This window comes from Centruroides vittatus, unplaced genomic scaffold, assembly GCF_030686945.1.
Source record: "Centruroides vittatus isolate TY-2023 unplaced genomic scaffold, ASM3068694v2 contig_922, whole genome shotgun sequence".
Classification (NCBI taxonomy): domain Eukaryota; kingdom Metazoa; phylum Arthropoda; class Arachnida; order Scorpiones; family Buthidae; genus Centruroides; species Centruroides vittatus.
Window position 1 is genome coordinate 1 of NW_027122609.1, and position 14,598 is coordinate 14,598.

Sequence of the window (14,598 nt, forward strand, 5' to 3'; positions counted from 1 at the left end):
GTTTGAATGCGTAGGTATTACGATATAAAATTAAAAATGATAAATTGTTAAATGATTTTTTGTAGAAAAGAATGAAAGCAAAGAGATGACGGGAAAAAAGAAACAGTCGAGGAAATTAATTCAATTAGAAAAGAGAGGAAATGCTGATGCAGAAGATGATGATGATGGAGTAAGAAAATATTTTCTAACTTTATCTAATTTACACTTATCAATTTCACTTTCAATATTATTTTGAAATTTTAAGACTCGTTTTTTCTCCTGTGTTCACAATGATTATGTGTCCAGCATACATTTTAAACGATAGCATGAAGATGACATGAGATTTATAAAGTTTATGTTCGAAGTTTCAAACTATAACGAGTATAATCAAATTGTAAATATTACTTTGAAAATAACCAAAGCTTGGAAAAGACAAAATTAGTATATTCAATTATTGGAGACTTTTGTTTTACAAGCGAACATTTGATCATTTGTGCGTGTCGTTGATAAAATCCGTCTAATTTGATTAAAATGCTTTCGTAAATGTTCGGCATTTAAATTTATTTTTTGTATTTAAACATTTTTGATAACATTAACAGAAGAAAACTCGAGTCTCTCTAATAGGAAACTTTCAATTCATTGAAAAGATTTAAACATGTCATTTTTTATTATTTATTGTAATTATGCTGGCATTACTTTCGTTATATTATTTTTTAACCAACATTCTATTTTGAATTTGCGGATATTTTCATCTTCATATTTTATTTACGAAACGTTTCTATTATTTGCAGGAAACAACTAAATGTTTCGACGCTTTTGTGAAATTTTTTCGCAGTATTCCGTCATTCATCTGTTGTCGTTTTAGAAAAAAAAAGTAAAATGGCGGAATGTAGAAGATAGTTTGGATTTTAATTGTTACATTCCGTTCATTTAAAAAAAAATACGTTATTCTTACATTTCATATATTTAATGTTAGTTGAAGTGTTTATTCGTTCATAGAATTATATAATGAAGGCACATTACGAAATTCTTCAGTCAATTTTTCAGTTGAAATTTAATGGAGAAAATGAAATAAACAGTTCTTTAAAAATTCGATCGAATTAAGAATAAAATTCGAAACGTAACAACTTATACAATTCCATAAATTATATTTATAAAAAGGCAAAAGAGAATTTTCATAACGTCTCTCAAATTTGATCAGGACATGCAAGTAAATTTGTAATTACAACATACATTGTTGAAGCATCAACAGCACATAAAAGACGATGCAAGAAAAGCCATTGCCACGGCAATAAACATTGCTCTTACGAAAAAAAAAGGGCCATCAAAATTAATTGTCAAAGTGTTTCTTCGTGAAGACGTCATCAAAATGCTTGTCTTCAGAGGAAAGAAAGAAAAATGGCCATCGGAAGAAATTGTCAAAGTGTTTCTTCGTGAAGACGTCATCAAAATGCTTGTCTTCAGAGGAAAGAAAGAAAAATGGCCATCGGAAGAAATTGTCAAAGTGTTTCTTCGTGAAGACGTCATCAAAATGCTTGTCTTCAGAGGAAAGAAAGAAAAATGGCCATCGGAAGAAATTGTCAAAGTGTTTCTTCGTGAAGACGTCATCAAAATGCTTGTCTTCAGAGGAAAGAAAGAAAAATGGCCATCGGAAGAAATTGTCAAAGTGTTTCTTCGTGAAGACGTCATCAAAATGCTTGTCTTCAGAGGAAAGAAAGAAAAATGGCCATCGGAAGAAATTGTCAAAGTGTTTCTTCGTGAAGACGTCATCAAAATGCTTGTCTTCAGAGGAAAGAAAGAAAAATGGCCATCGGAAGAAATTGTCAAAGTGTTTCTTCGTGAAGACGTCATCAAAATGCTTGTCTTCAGAGGAAAGAAAGAAAAATGGCCATCGGAAGAAATTGTCAAAGTGTTTCTTCGTGAAGACGTCATCAAAATGCTTGTCTTCAGAGGAAAGAAAGAAAAATGGCCATCGGAAGAAATTGTCAAAGTGTTTCTTCGTGAAGACGTCATCAAAATGCTTGTCTTCAGAGGAAAGAAAGAAAAATGGCCATCGGAAGAAATTGTCAAAGTGTTTCTTCGTGAAGACGTCATCAAAATGCTTGTCTTCAGAGGAAAGAAAGAAAAATGGCCATCGGAAGAAATTGTCAAAGTGTTTCTTCGTGAAGACGTCATCAAAATGCTTGTCTTCAGAGGAAAGAAAGAAAAATGGCCATCGGAAGAAATTGTCAAAGTGTTTCTTCGTGAAGACGTCATCAAAATGCTTGTCTTCAGAGGAAAGAAAGAAAAATGGCCATCGGAAGAAATTGTCAAAGTGTTTCTTCGTGAAGACGTCATCAAAATGCTTGTCTTCAGAGGAAAGAAAGAAAAATGGCCATCGGAAGAAATTGTCAAAGTGTTTCTTCGTGAAGACGTCATCAAAATGCTTGTCTTCAGAGGAAAGAAAGAAAAATGGCCATCGGAAGAAATTGTCAAAGTGTTTCTTCGTGAAGACGTCATCAAAATGCTTGTCTTCAGAGGAAAGAAAGAAAAATGGCCATCGGAAGAAATTGTCAAAGTGTTTCTTCGTGAAGACGTCATCAAAATGCTTGTCTTCAGAGGAAAGAAAGAAAAATGGCCATCGGAAGAAATTGTCAAAGTGTTTCTTCGTGAAGACGTCATCAAAATGCTTGTCTTCAGAGGAAAGAAAGAAAAATGGCCATCGGAAGAAATTGTCAAAGTGTTTCTTCGTGAAGACGTCATCAAAATGCTTGTCTTCAGAGGAAAGAAAGAAAAATGGCCATCGGAAGAAATTGTCAAAGTGTTTCTTCGTGAAGACGTCATCAAAATGCTTGTCTTCAGAGGAAAGAAAGAAAAATGGCCATCGGAAGAAATTGTCAAAGTGTTTCTTCGTGAAGACGTCATCAAAATGCTTGTCTTCAGAGGAAAGAAAGAAAAATGGCCATCGGAAGAAATTGTCAAAGTGTTTCTTCGTGAAGACGTCATCAAAATGCTTGTCTTCAGAGGAAAGAAAGAAAAATGGCCATCGGAAGAAATTGTCAAAGTGTTTCTTCGTGAAGACGTCATCAAAATGCTTGTCTTCAGAGGAAAGAAAGAAAAATGGCCATCGGAAGAAATTGTCAAAGTGTTTCTTCGTGAAGACGTCATCAAAATGCTTGTCTTCAGAGGAAAGAAAGAAAAATGGCCATCGGAAGAAATTGTCAAAGTGTTTCTTCGTGAAGACGTCATCAAAATGCTTGTCTTCAGAGGAAAGAAAGAAAAATGGCCATCGGAAGAAATTGTCAAAGTGTTTCTTCGTGAAGACGTCATCAAAATGCTTGTCTTCAGAGGAAAGAAAGAAAAATGGCCATCGGAAGAAATTGTCAAAGTGTTTCTTCGTGAAGACGTCATCAAAATGCTTGTCTTCAGAGGAAAGAAAGAAAAATGGCCATCGGAAGAAATTGTCAAAGTGTTTCTTCGTGAAGACGTCATCAAAATGCTTGTCTTCAGAGGAAAGAAAGAAAAATGGCCATCGGAAGAAATTGTCAAAGTGTTTCTTCGTGAAGACGTCATCAAAATGCTTGTCTTCAGAGGAAAGAAAGAAAAATGGCCATCGGAAGAAATTGTCAAAGTGTTTCTTCGTGAAGACGTCATCAAAATGCTTGTCTTCAGAGGAAAGAAAGAAAAATGGCCATCGGAAGAAATTGTCAAAGTGTTTCTTCGTGAAGACGTCATCAAAATGCTTGTCTTCAGAGGAAAGAAAGAAAAATGGCCATCGGAAGAAATTGTCAAAGTGTTTCTTCGTGAAGACGTCATCAAAATGCTTGTCTTCAGAGGAAAGAAAGAAAAATGGCCATCGGAAGAAATTGTCAAAGTGTTTCTTCGTGAAGACGTCATCAAAATGCTTGTCTTCAGAGGAAAGAAAGAAAAATGGCCATCGGAAGAAATTGTCAAAGTGTTTCTTCGTGAAGACGTCATCAAAATGCTTGTCTTCAGAGGAAAGAAAGAAAAATGGCCATCGGAAGAAATTGTCAAAGTGTTTCTTCGTGAAGACGTCATCAAAATGCTTGTCTTCAGAGGAAAGAAAGAAAAATGGCCATCGGAAGAAATTGTCAAAGTGTTTCTTCGTGAAGACGTCATCAAAATGCTTGTCTTCAGAGGAAAGAAAGAAAAATGGCCATCGGAAGAAATTGTCAAAGTGTTTCTTCGTGAAGACGTCATCAAAATGCTTGTCTTCAGAGGAAAGAAAGAAAAATGGCCATCGGAAGAAATTGTCAAAGTGTTTCTTCGTGAAGACGTCATCAAAATGCTTGTCTTCAGAGGAAAGAAAGAAAAATGGCCATCGGAAGAAATTGTCAAAGTGTTTCTTCGTGAAGACGTCATCAAAATGCTTGTCTTCAGAGGAAAGAAAGAAAAATGGCCATCGGAAGAAATTGTCAAAGTGTTTCTTCGTGAAGACGTCATCAAAATGCTTGTCTTCAGAGGAAAGAAAGAAAAATGGCCATCGGAAGAAATTGTCAAAGTGTTTCTTCGTGAAGACGTCATCAAAATGCTTGTCTTCAGAGGAAAGAAAGAAAAATGGCCATCGGAAGAAATTGTCAAAGTGTTTCTTCGTGAAGACGTCATCAAAATGCTTGTCTTCAGAGGAAAGAAAGAAAAATGGCCATCGGAAGAAATTGTCAAAGTGTTTCTTCGTGAAGACGTCATCAAAATGCTTGTCTTCAGAGGAAAGAAAGAAAAATGGCCATCGGAAGAAATTGTCAAAGGGTTTCTTCGTGAAGACGTCATCAAAATGCTTGTCTTCAGAGGAAAGAAAGAAAAATGGCCATCGGAAGAAATTGTCAAAGTGTTTCTTCGTGAAGACGTCATCAAAATGCTTGTCTTCAGAGGAAAGAAAGAAAAATGGCCATCGGAAGAAATTGTCAAAGTGTTTCTTCGTGAAGACGTCATCAAAATGCTTGTCTTCAGAGGAAAGAAAGAAAAATGGCCATCGGAAGAAATTGTCAAAGTGTTTCTTCGTGAAGACGTCATCAAAATGCTTGTCTTCAGAGGAAAGAAAGAAAAATGGCCATCGGAAGAAATTGTCAAAGTGTTTCTTCGTGAAGACGTCATCAAAATGCTTGTCTTCAGAGGAAAGAAAGAAAAATGGCCATCGGAAGAAATTGTCAAAGTGTTTCTTCGTGAAGACGTCATCAAAATGCTTGTCTTCAGAGGAAAGAAAGAAAAATGGCCATCGGAAGAAATTGTCAAAGGGTTTCTTCGTGAAGACGTCATCAAAATGCTTGTCTTCAGAGGAAAGAAAGAAAAATGGCCATCGGAAGAAATTGTCAAAGTGTTTCTTCGTGAAGACGTCATCAAAATGCTTGTCTTCAGAGGAAAGAAAGAAAATGGCCATCGGAAGAAATTGTCAAAGTGTTTCTTCGTGAAGACGTCATCAAAATGCTTGTCTTCAGAGGAAAGAAAGAAAATGGCCATCGGAAGAAATTGTCAAAGGGTTTCTTCGTGAAGACGTCATCAAAATGCTTGTCTTCAGAGGAAAGGAGAGAAAATGGCCATCGGAAGAAATTGTCAAAGTGTTTCTTCGTGAAGACGTCATCAAAATGCTTGTCTTCAGAGGAAAGAAAGAAAATGGCCATCGGAAGAAATTGTCGATGTGTTTCTTCTTGAAGACGTCATTAAAATGCTTGTCTTCGCAAGAAAGAAAGAAAAGGCCGTTGGATTAGTACGAAAGAAATATGTTTACATTCGATAATATTTCCGTAAGTAATGGAGTAATGAATATCATAACAAGTGCTGTTACTGCTGAAAAGAAAATGAAACTTCCAAAGCGTCACCAAAGTTCCTATCTTTTTCTTGAATCAAACCAGGACTTACTTGTATTTGTTCTGAAACAATGGAATTCGTTTGTTTAGCCTAAATATTAGAAATTCAATTGGAATGCACACCGTTTAATATCTATTTGTTTTTCTCTTAAAAAAAGGTGTCTTTCCTTAGTTTTATTATAATTATTTGATTTCAACTGAAAGTCGTTAACCTTTACTGTTACGTTTCTTAAACAATAAAATTAATGTGCCTTTCAACTGTTTATGATTCATTTTTTAATAAAGTATATCCAAAAAGTTTATAAATTTATTCCACTAAATACAAACAAAATCGTACAGACACTTGCCCGTAAACAAATTTAAAATAGAATAAGAAAACTAGTTTTTCGTACCACGGAAGTGAGAACATAATAGTTTCAGTTATCCGTTCGTGTAGCGCATACGAAATGGATTATGATATGACTGTTGAAATGTATTTAATGATATTCTAATGTATTTCTTATATAATATTATACCTTATTGTACACAAAAAAGAATATAAATTTGTATAATTAATACAAATAATGTATTTATTATAGAAAATCCTGTCAGTCATCGATCAATATGAAAAATTTTAAAACGATTTCTAAATGTTTACAAAAATTCAAAAACATTCAGTGGGAACCGAGTGTTGTGCGGCACATGGCTACTCGGTTAAGATATTGCCATACACGATCGTGCACGTTTACTTTCGACGAATTGGATGGCAAAAGCAGTACTTTGTCGTATCTATGGCAGATGTTGTGGCAGAGACGTTAACGTAGACAACATCCTTCACATATCTACAGAAAAAAGCTCCACTGAATAAGATATGGTGACCCCAATCCAGCCGCGGATGTTCGTTTGGAAAACTTCGGACTTCGTTTTGAAAATGGAAAGGAACCATTCAGTTGGAAGAATTATGAATTCACATGCACACAAATGCAGTTTGGTTGAACGGATATTACAACTCCCATAATAATATTAGGTTACAGATAATGAAGCGAATTAAAACAGTACCTGTAAAATGTAATGCCTGGTAAGCGAGTGGAATGTGCTTTGGTTGAGCAACCACAGATAGTACAACTTTGCATCATTCTTCTGTTTTAACAAATAAAATAAAAATATAAATTTGCATATATACAGAAAACATATAGTTTCTACTGCTCAGTGAATTTTACAGGGTTGCTACTCATCTGGAAATCAGAGAAGATACATGGAATTTTAATAGCATTCAGAAAATCAGGGAATTTGTGTCCTTGGCAGCATTATTTTTGCTGATATTATGGTTGATCAGGTCTGCAGACAGCAAGAAGTAATGAGGTGCAATGAAATTTATAAAAATGGGTGCAGAATATTTTCAGGGCTCAAAATTTCATCCAAAATACACAAAAGTTTCCCAAAAATAATTGCACACAAAATACAATTATAGTTTACGAGTTCATTTATTATTATTATTACAGTTTGAAAAATTTAAATTAACTCATATATATATATGAGTTAATTTAAATTATATATATATATATATATATATATATATATATATACAAATAGACTACACTAAACCAGTTATGTTAACAAAACTTAGATTTAAAAGAACTCTTTAGTTTAAGCATATATGATCATTATCACAGGATAGCAAATATAATTATAAACTTGATGCAATATACGAATATATAGAAATAAAATTAAAGTCAGTGCAATGAATGATTATTTTTACTTTTAGCACAGACAATAAATACAATTTAATACATATTCGTTAAATATAAAATACATTTTCGTTAATTGAACTAATTCTAACAGCTTTATTACATTATAACTGAAAGAATTTCACTATCACTCTATTGCATAATGAATATGAAATTTGTATTTTGTTCTCATATATGAACAATTTAACACACTACATCATGGATGAAAACATTTTACAGCCAAGGAATTTGACTTCTGAATTTGTTATTGTGGAAATACTTTGTTCCAATCATATAGTGTTTCGTTCTCTCTGTTCAAAAATCAGTATGGATTCAAGATAATCAGTACTCAGCATCGCTTCATTAAGAGATATTTATGAATTATATAAAACAAATTCTTATCTCAATTGATTGAAAGTCTCGAAATCTCGGATCTATAAAATTTTAAAAATACGAGTCTTGAGAATTTTTTTCTGTGGAAAAACATGAAAATCCTATCTGAACCCTTAAAGAATCAGACGTAACAAATTTGCTATCTCAGTCATATTGAAGTAATTCAAGTATGTAAACAGGCTTACAAAGACATTTTTTAAAGTTTACAATGTAGAAAATTCATTAAAATGATTAAGTATTATTAAACTTGTTAATGATGGGTACATTTATTTCTAATAACGATTAATATATTTTACCTAATTCTTCTAATCTAAAGTATTCTAACACATCATTTAATGGTAACGCCCTAATAACATACAAGGATATCGAAGGAAATGTAAACAAACATCTATCACCTTGTCTTGTATTTTTATGTTGAACAAGAGTTACTAGGCTATGGTGCACCGTGGTAAGTTGTGACGTGCGATGTGACGTAGCTAGTAATAATACATATTTCTTTATACGCGGGTAATAATGTTTTTCGGGAAATCTTTTAAGGGTAACTGGCCCTATTCAAGCGTTACAGACGTGGAAAAATCCGGAAAACTCCACACGGCCAGCCCGTCCTGGCGAGGCGCGAGCCCACCACCGAACTTTCAGCGTTTGGGGAACGGAAACGCTTGGCCACTGGTGGACCATCTATCACCTTTTCTCCGAAACTTCGAACGCCCGCTATAGAAAATGGGGTTTCCAATACACAACTATTCGAAAATTAACCTCTGCTATCCTATGAAAAAACAAGAATAAAGATAAACAGTGTTTATTATACAGAAAATGTACGAGGAAATCATATATTTTGTCGTGGCACCATATTCTGTATCTCCTCATCAAAGCAGTTTGCCCTGTGGTATTTCACCAATCCACCAATTTCACCAAGTTTCTCATACGATTCGAATTGCTACATCCTAAACCATACATTTACTTTTGGAAAGAAATTAAAGTCATTCAGTTCGAGGGTGGCATGATAAAACAACTTCCATTGAAAGTGTTCGAGCAATCCCTGTAGGCGTTTGTTGTTGTGAATAACAACACGCTTTGTCGTTTGTTCTCAACCTCTTTTCAAACTTTTCTTAGAATTGCAACGTACACAGGAAACTATTTCTGGCTCCATAAAATTTGTGAAAAACACTTCTTAGCAGTCCCACAAAATTCTAGTCAGCATCTCTTTCTGGATAAAGATTGCTGAAAGTTCTTTGAAATGCGACTTAATTTCATTAACTACGAAATTGAAATATGTTCTTTCCATGTTTGCCCGTGCAATTATTTTCTTTCTTCAAAATCCCGCTTACTTCAATACACGAAGAAAGTATCGAATGAAGTCCACTAATTACCTGAAAATAAAGATATTTAATTAATATCATTTATACCTGGCGTATATTTATAAGATTAGAAAACATGACAATTTACTCTTATGAGGAAATCCCGTTTTATGTAGAAGATATGTCGAGAGGAATCTTTCCAAATCTCTTCATAAAGTCGTTTATCTTTTCAATAAAAAGTTATAATATATTAATCAGTTACTTATAATTAAATCCCGTATTTCGTTGTTTAGTCATTAAGGATCTATCGTAAAAACGTATTTCCGGTTTGGTTTGAAGACTCAAGACATATCGAGAACAAGGATTATTTCCTTAAAACAAAAATATTATAAAAAATACATTAAACAAGTCATACGAAGTCTTTCGGACGTTAAGGTTAACAACTTCGATCACTTGCGGGGGCGGTCACGACCCATCCAATACGGATCACTTTTTAAATATTAATATTGATGATTAATCGTTTACCATCCTCTCTTCTGGGAAGAGGTCAACGACTACTTTTAGTCGAATTAACTTTAACCTTTATCCACAACAGCCCTTTCTTTCTATAGGACCAGCGGCATTCGAATAGGAAAATTACATAATATAAAGTTACGGAGCAGCACAAAATATGTTTTTTAAGTGGTCTTCGAGAGTGCAGAGTTTAAATATTTAGACCGTTTTTTTCCGAAATTTCATTGGTTGGCAGATTACCGTTCGATATTCGGCTGTGAATGGTACAGTTTCATAGAGTTAACATTAGAAAATACTATGATATCTGACAAATTTAACAGTAGAGGGTGTCCATGAAAGATTGAGAAATTCTTGACTGTCGAAAAAGTTTGCAGACGACAGAAACCCCAAAATTTTCAAAGAAGTTTTCAACCATAGTAGTGATTTTTACCACGTAAAACCTATACTTGACTCAGTGAGTTGGCTTACACCGTTTAATGAACACAACTATTTTTGTTAAAGTGACCATCGGATCAGCCTTGCATTCGAGGCTGGTACTAGGGATAGAAAGAAAATAATTATCGTGACACCGATGTCTCAGATTCTTAAAATCATTCTCTTCACTCGGACAAGCTAGGGCCATGCATTTGATCATTTGTTGACAAACACTTGCATTCACGTTGACAATATGGCCGACCTCGTACACATTGTTCGTGCCATATTTACAAATAAAAAAATAATCGATTTTATTATTTGCAGTCACGTTTCTGTAATTGATTTATTTTAAATATTTAAAGATCGACTATCGTAAATGTGTTTTTTTTTTTTTTATTTAGTAACGTTATAAACCCGTTATTTTATTTATTAAAATATATTAAACACTAGTAATAATGCGAAACAATGAATTAAAAGACTAGTAATAATGCAAAATACAGCTTTTTTTCCACTTTTCGAATGCTTATATTGCAGCAACCGCTTTATACAATATCTTGAAATTTTGCAAACTACCTAAGAAAATAATTTTCCTTCCAACGACACTAGATATTGGAAAATACCATAGGATGTTTGGGGGCAAAAAATCGATCCCCGAAAATCGGAAACTCTGATTCCTGTATGTGTTGTCAGCTAGTGACTTTTTTAGTGTCTTATATCAGGGTCACTACCGTGACTCCTGATATAAGACACTAGATTATTGGATCAAATTTCATCCGTTATTATTAAATACAGAACGTCCTCAATATATGTCATACTTAAGTTCTTAAAACCCGCCGTGAACGAAATGGTGTACATCGAATATCAATTTCTCACCGAAATAATATATTATGTGACATTGCCGACCAACTAAAAACAATTTATGTGTGAGTGTCTAGTGTACAATAAGAAACTGTTTATATGGAAGTGTCGCTACTTTCAACACCTAGAAAACAAGGTGACGGCCGGATGTTTGAGCGATTAAGACTTCGGTCTATCGCTCTGAAATCGATATCGGGCTGTTGAAGAACCCAGGGCGGTCTGTACCTGATGTGTCAAGTTCCGTTCCATGCAGTCCGGCAGCCCACATTGTGGATCTTAAGAAACCAAAAATGGGTAATATTAAGACAGTTCTCGATGAACAAAACCAGCTACCATGATGCTTGCAAGTATGATGAAACATACGATAAGCACGAAAATCCTTAACGAGTTAGCAATACTGAAATACGAGCGGGATTTGTGCGCAGATAATTTCTTACCACACTAAATTTAACAGAAAAATTCATCACAAAACGATTATTGATGCTAATGTGTAAAATTCCATTTAATCCATGCAAGATGTGTGATTACCAGAGCCCCTTCGGCCGCCAATTTAAAGTCTTTTAATCTTTAAAATTGGCGTTTCCACTTCCCGGGACGAGGACCCAGGGGTTGGATTTGTGGGAAGCGAGTGTTCGGGTTGTTTCATTGTGTCGAATTACACAGAACGAGGCGCTTGACATGTAAGTGCGTGAGTGCGAGAATTCGAGTAAAGGTTAAACGATGTATATCTTCGTGTAAAGTGATGTTGTGTCCGTGTCCGTGTGATCAAAGAACATCTTCGGCATGTCTATAAACAGAAAACAGTAAATTACGATACGAGAATAAGATGTGTTAAAAAATAAAACGAAAGAGTTCTTACCATCGGAGATTTCGGAAAATATTCACTTGTCCACTTGGTCCTCTTCGTGGTAAAGTTGGGGAGGGAGATTCTTCTCCCTCCCAAATGTTCCTACAAAACACAAAGACAGTGAGAAAAGGAGAAGTTGATTCATTTATTACCTAAGGTGAAGATTATTACCTTTATCAGATAGTCTTTCTTCCCGAACAGTGTTATGAGAAGAGCGAAAGACCTGACCTAGCCTAGCCTAACCGGAAGCTCAATCCTCATAACAGCTGTTTGGGAAGAAAGGTCGGCCGAATGTCGCGTCCGGTGAGTAAAGGTGTCACGTCCGGGTGGTCACAATCGGGAGTCAAATCCGTTGTCATCGACCGAGTGTCAAGTTCGGGAGACAAGTCCGTGGGTCACGACCGGGTAAGAGAGGTCACGTCCGGGAAAAGGTGTCGAGTCCGGGTAAAGTGTCGAATCCGGTAAGAAAGTCGCATCCGGGTGAAGAAGAGGAAATCGAAGAGGATCACCGCCTAGGCCAAGGGAACCGCAGCCGTCCGCAGCAACTAAACCACGGACAGCCCGGTCCCTCAACTTCGGCGGCTCTCTCCTTCGACTCCTCCCCGTTCCGACTTCGGCAAGGCGGTGGCGTCGCCGTCGCGGACGAACGGGCAGAACGCGACCAACCAGAAAATGTCAGCTCGGACGAGTTGTCACTTTCAGCATCCTCCACAGCAAGGTCTGTGGCAGGATGACCCCCGAAGACCTTCGCCAAGTGCACTGGACCCAGGGTGTAGCGTCGCATCATCCCGACTCCGGGAGGATGCCACGCCACGCGCACTTGGGGAAGGTCTTCTTCACCCGCTGCCTCTCGCTCGTCGAGCCCCCGCTCCTCCAACGGCACGGAACGACAGACTCGTTCCGCGTCGTCCGAGGAACCCCCTCCCTCCGGCGCCACCGTCTGCCTCCGCCGGAACCGCCTCCAAAGCCGCACCAACGTCTTCATTCTGTAAAAAAGAAAATTTGCAATTAGTCCAGTGAAAACAAAAGCTTAAATTAATATAGACATAGAAATATAACACCTTAATTTGTTGCTGAGAAGAATATATAATTGAAAACACAAACGTTTTCAGCCCGATTAACAGGCCATCATCAGGTCAAAAACAAAATGGAACAGATACGTTCCATGTATAGAATACAAATATTTAAATCAAAATTTAGAACAAAAAAATTTTTAAAAATATCCAAGAGAAACGGAAGAACATATAAAATTAACACAAAATAAAATTGAAAATAAAAAATCATAAATCTTCCAATAAACTAATTCTAGCTTAAATTAATGCTTAAATTCTTCCGAGAAAAGCAAAATGCTCACCGCAGCTGCCTTTTTAAATCTAAAAGATTCGAATCCGAAGCGCAAACGGACGACCATCGAACGATGTGCCGAGATGTCTTCTGGGACCGATTCTCCAAGTAATATTAAATAAATTCTTACGTCTAGGGTCAATATGGACTAAGACTTACCTGAAAAATCTTCAATCTTCTCCGCAAAAGTCCGCAAACCGCAAAAAAAACCAACGCAATCCGAGAGCACGAGAAAAGCACGTCCGACCACAACCAGAGAAACAATCGAACTGCAAATCATCACGTGTGACGTTTTTCGAACAAACGTTAAAAGACGCATCAACAATGTTCGAATTACGTAAAAATTAGAATAAAAAAAATCAATTTTATTTTTTTAATTAGTTTATAATTTTTTTTAAATTTTGCTTCAATCATTTTCTTGTGTTCGGAATTTGATAAATAAATTATCTTCTGCATTTACATGATGCAGAATGTCCAACGTGGAGATCTTTTTCAATTCTACGTCTCGAGGCTTGACCATCTCCGAAAATCGCCCGAAATTCGTTTGAATAAACATCTTTTTCGTCCATTTTCGGCCATGGCATGAAATAAATCAAATTCTTAGGATTTCGCCCAATATTATTTCGCTTTTCGGAAAGATTCCTCGGTCGCCGTCGGGGTTGCGGGTTTCGCGTATTAATGCAACATCAAACTGGATAAAGTTAATATTAAAAATACCGAAAAACCTTTATAATACGGCCGAACGAAAATGAAGTCCGACACAGAGGATAAACAGATTGAGCCAGGGAGAAGCCACCATTCTTTCTCCTCGAATTTCTGGCTTTTTAAAGGATCTCTCCCCTAAATTCTTAATTTGATGGATTAATCAATTTGACACCTCTGTTCGTCTTGGTCCGCGAGTGTTGATTTAAATTTGAAACTTTCGCTGGTATCTCACGCCATGATATTTTCTTTTCTGACGGCTAAAAATTTTTCTTATGTCTTCACTACTTAGAACGCGACAATTTTGCTTTCGAAGGAATGCTACATTTATTTCCAAATTTTGTCATGTCTACGAGAGTCAGAGTCGAAGCTGAGATTTTTCTGATTGACATTCTAAACATCCATTAGTTGGTGTCGACCCGTGACCTCACGTTGCTGCAAATTGAAAAATTTGTAGACTTATAAATTCCCACTGTTGTTCGTCCGCTTTCTTAATTAACAGCGGTCGCTCACCGGTGGCCCGCTCGCCATTTGCCCCCTGGTCCTAAGCTCGTAGGCATCGAATCTCAAGAGACCCTGATATACGTTACACGGGCCCCCTTTCTCTTGTTAATTGCAGTCTCATTTTAGAAAACAAAGAATCGGGAAGGTTAAAACTTCCTGGACGTTTCGTGGTTTCGTTTATTAACGTCAGGCGTTCATTTGGCTTTTCATTTCTATTTTCTACGTGAACGCCTCCCTAT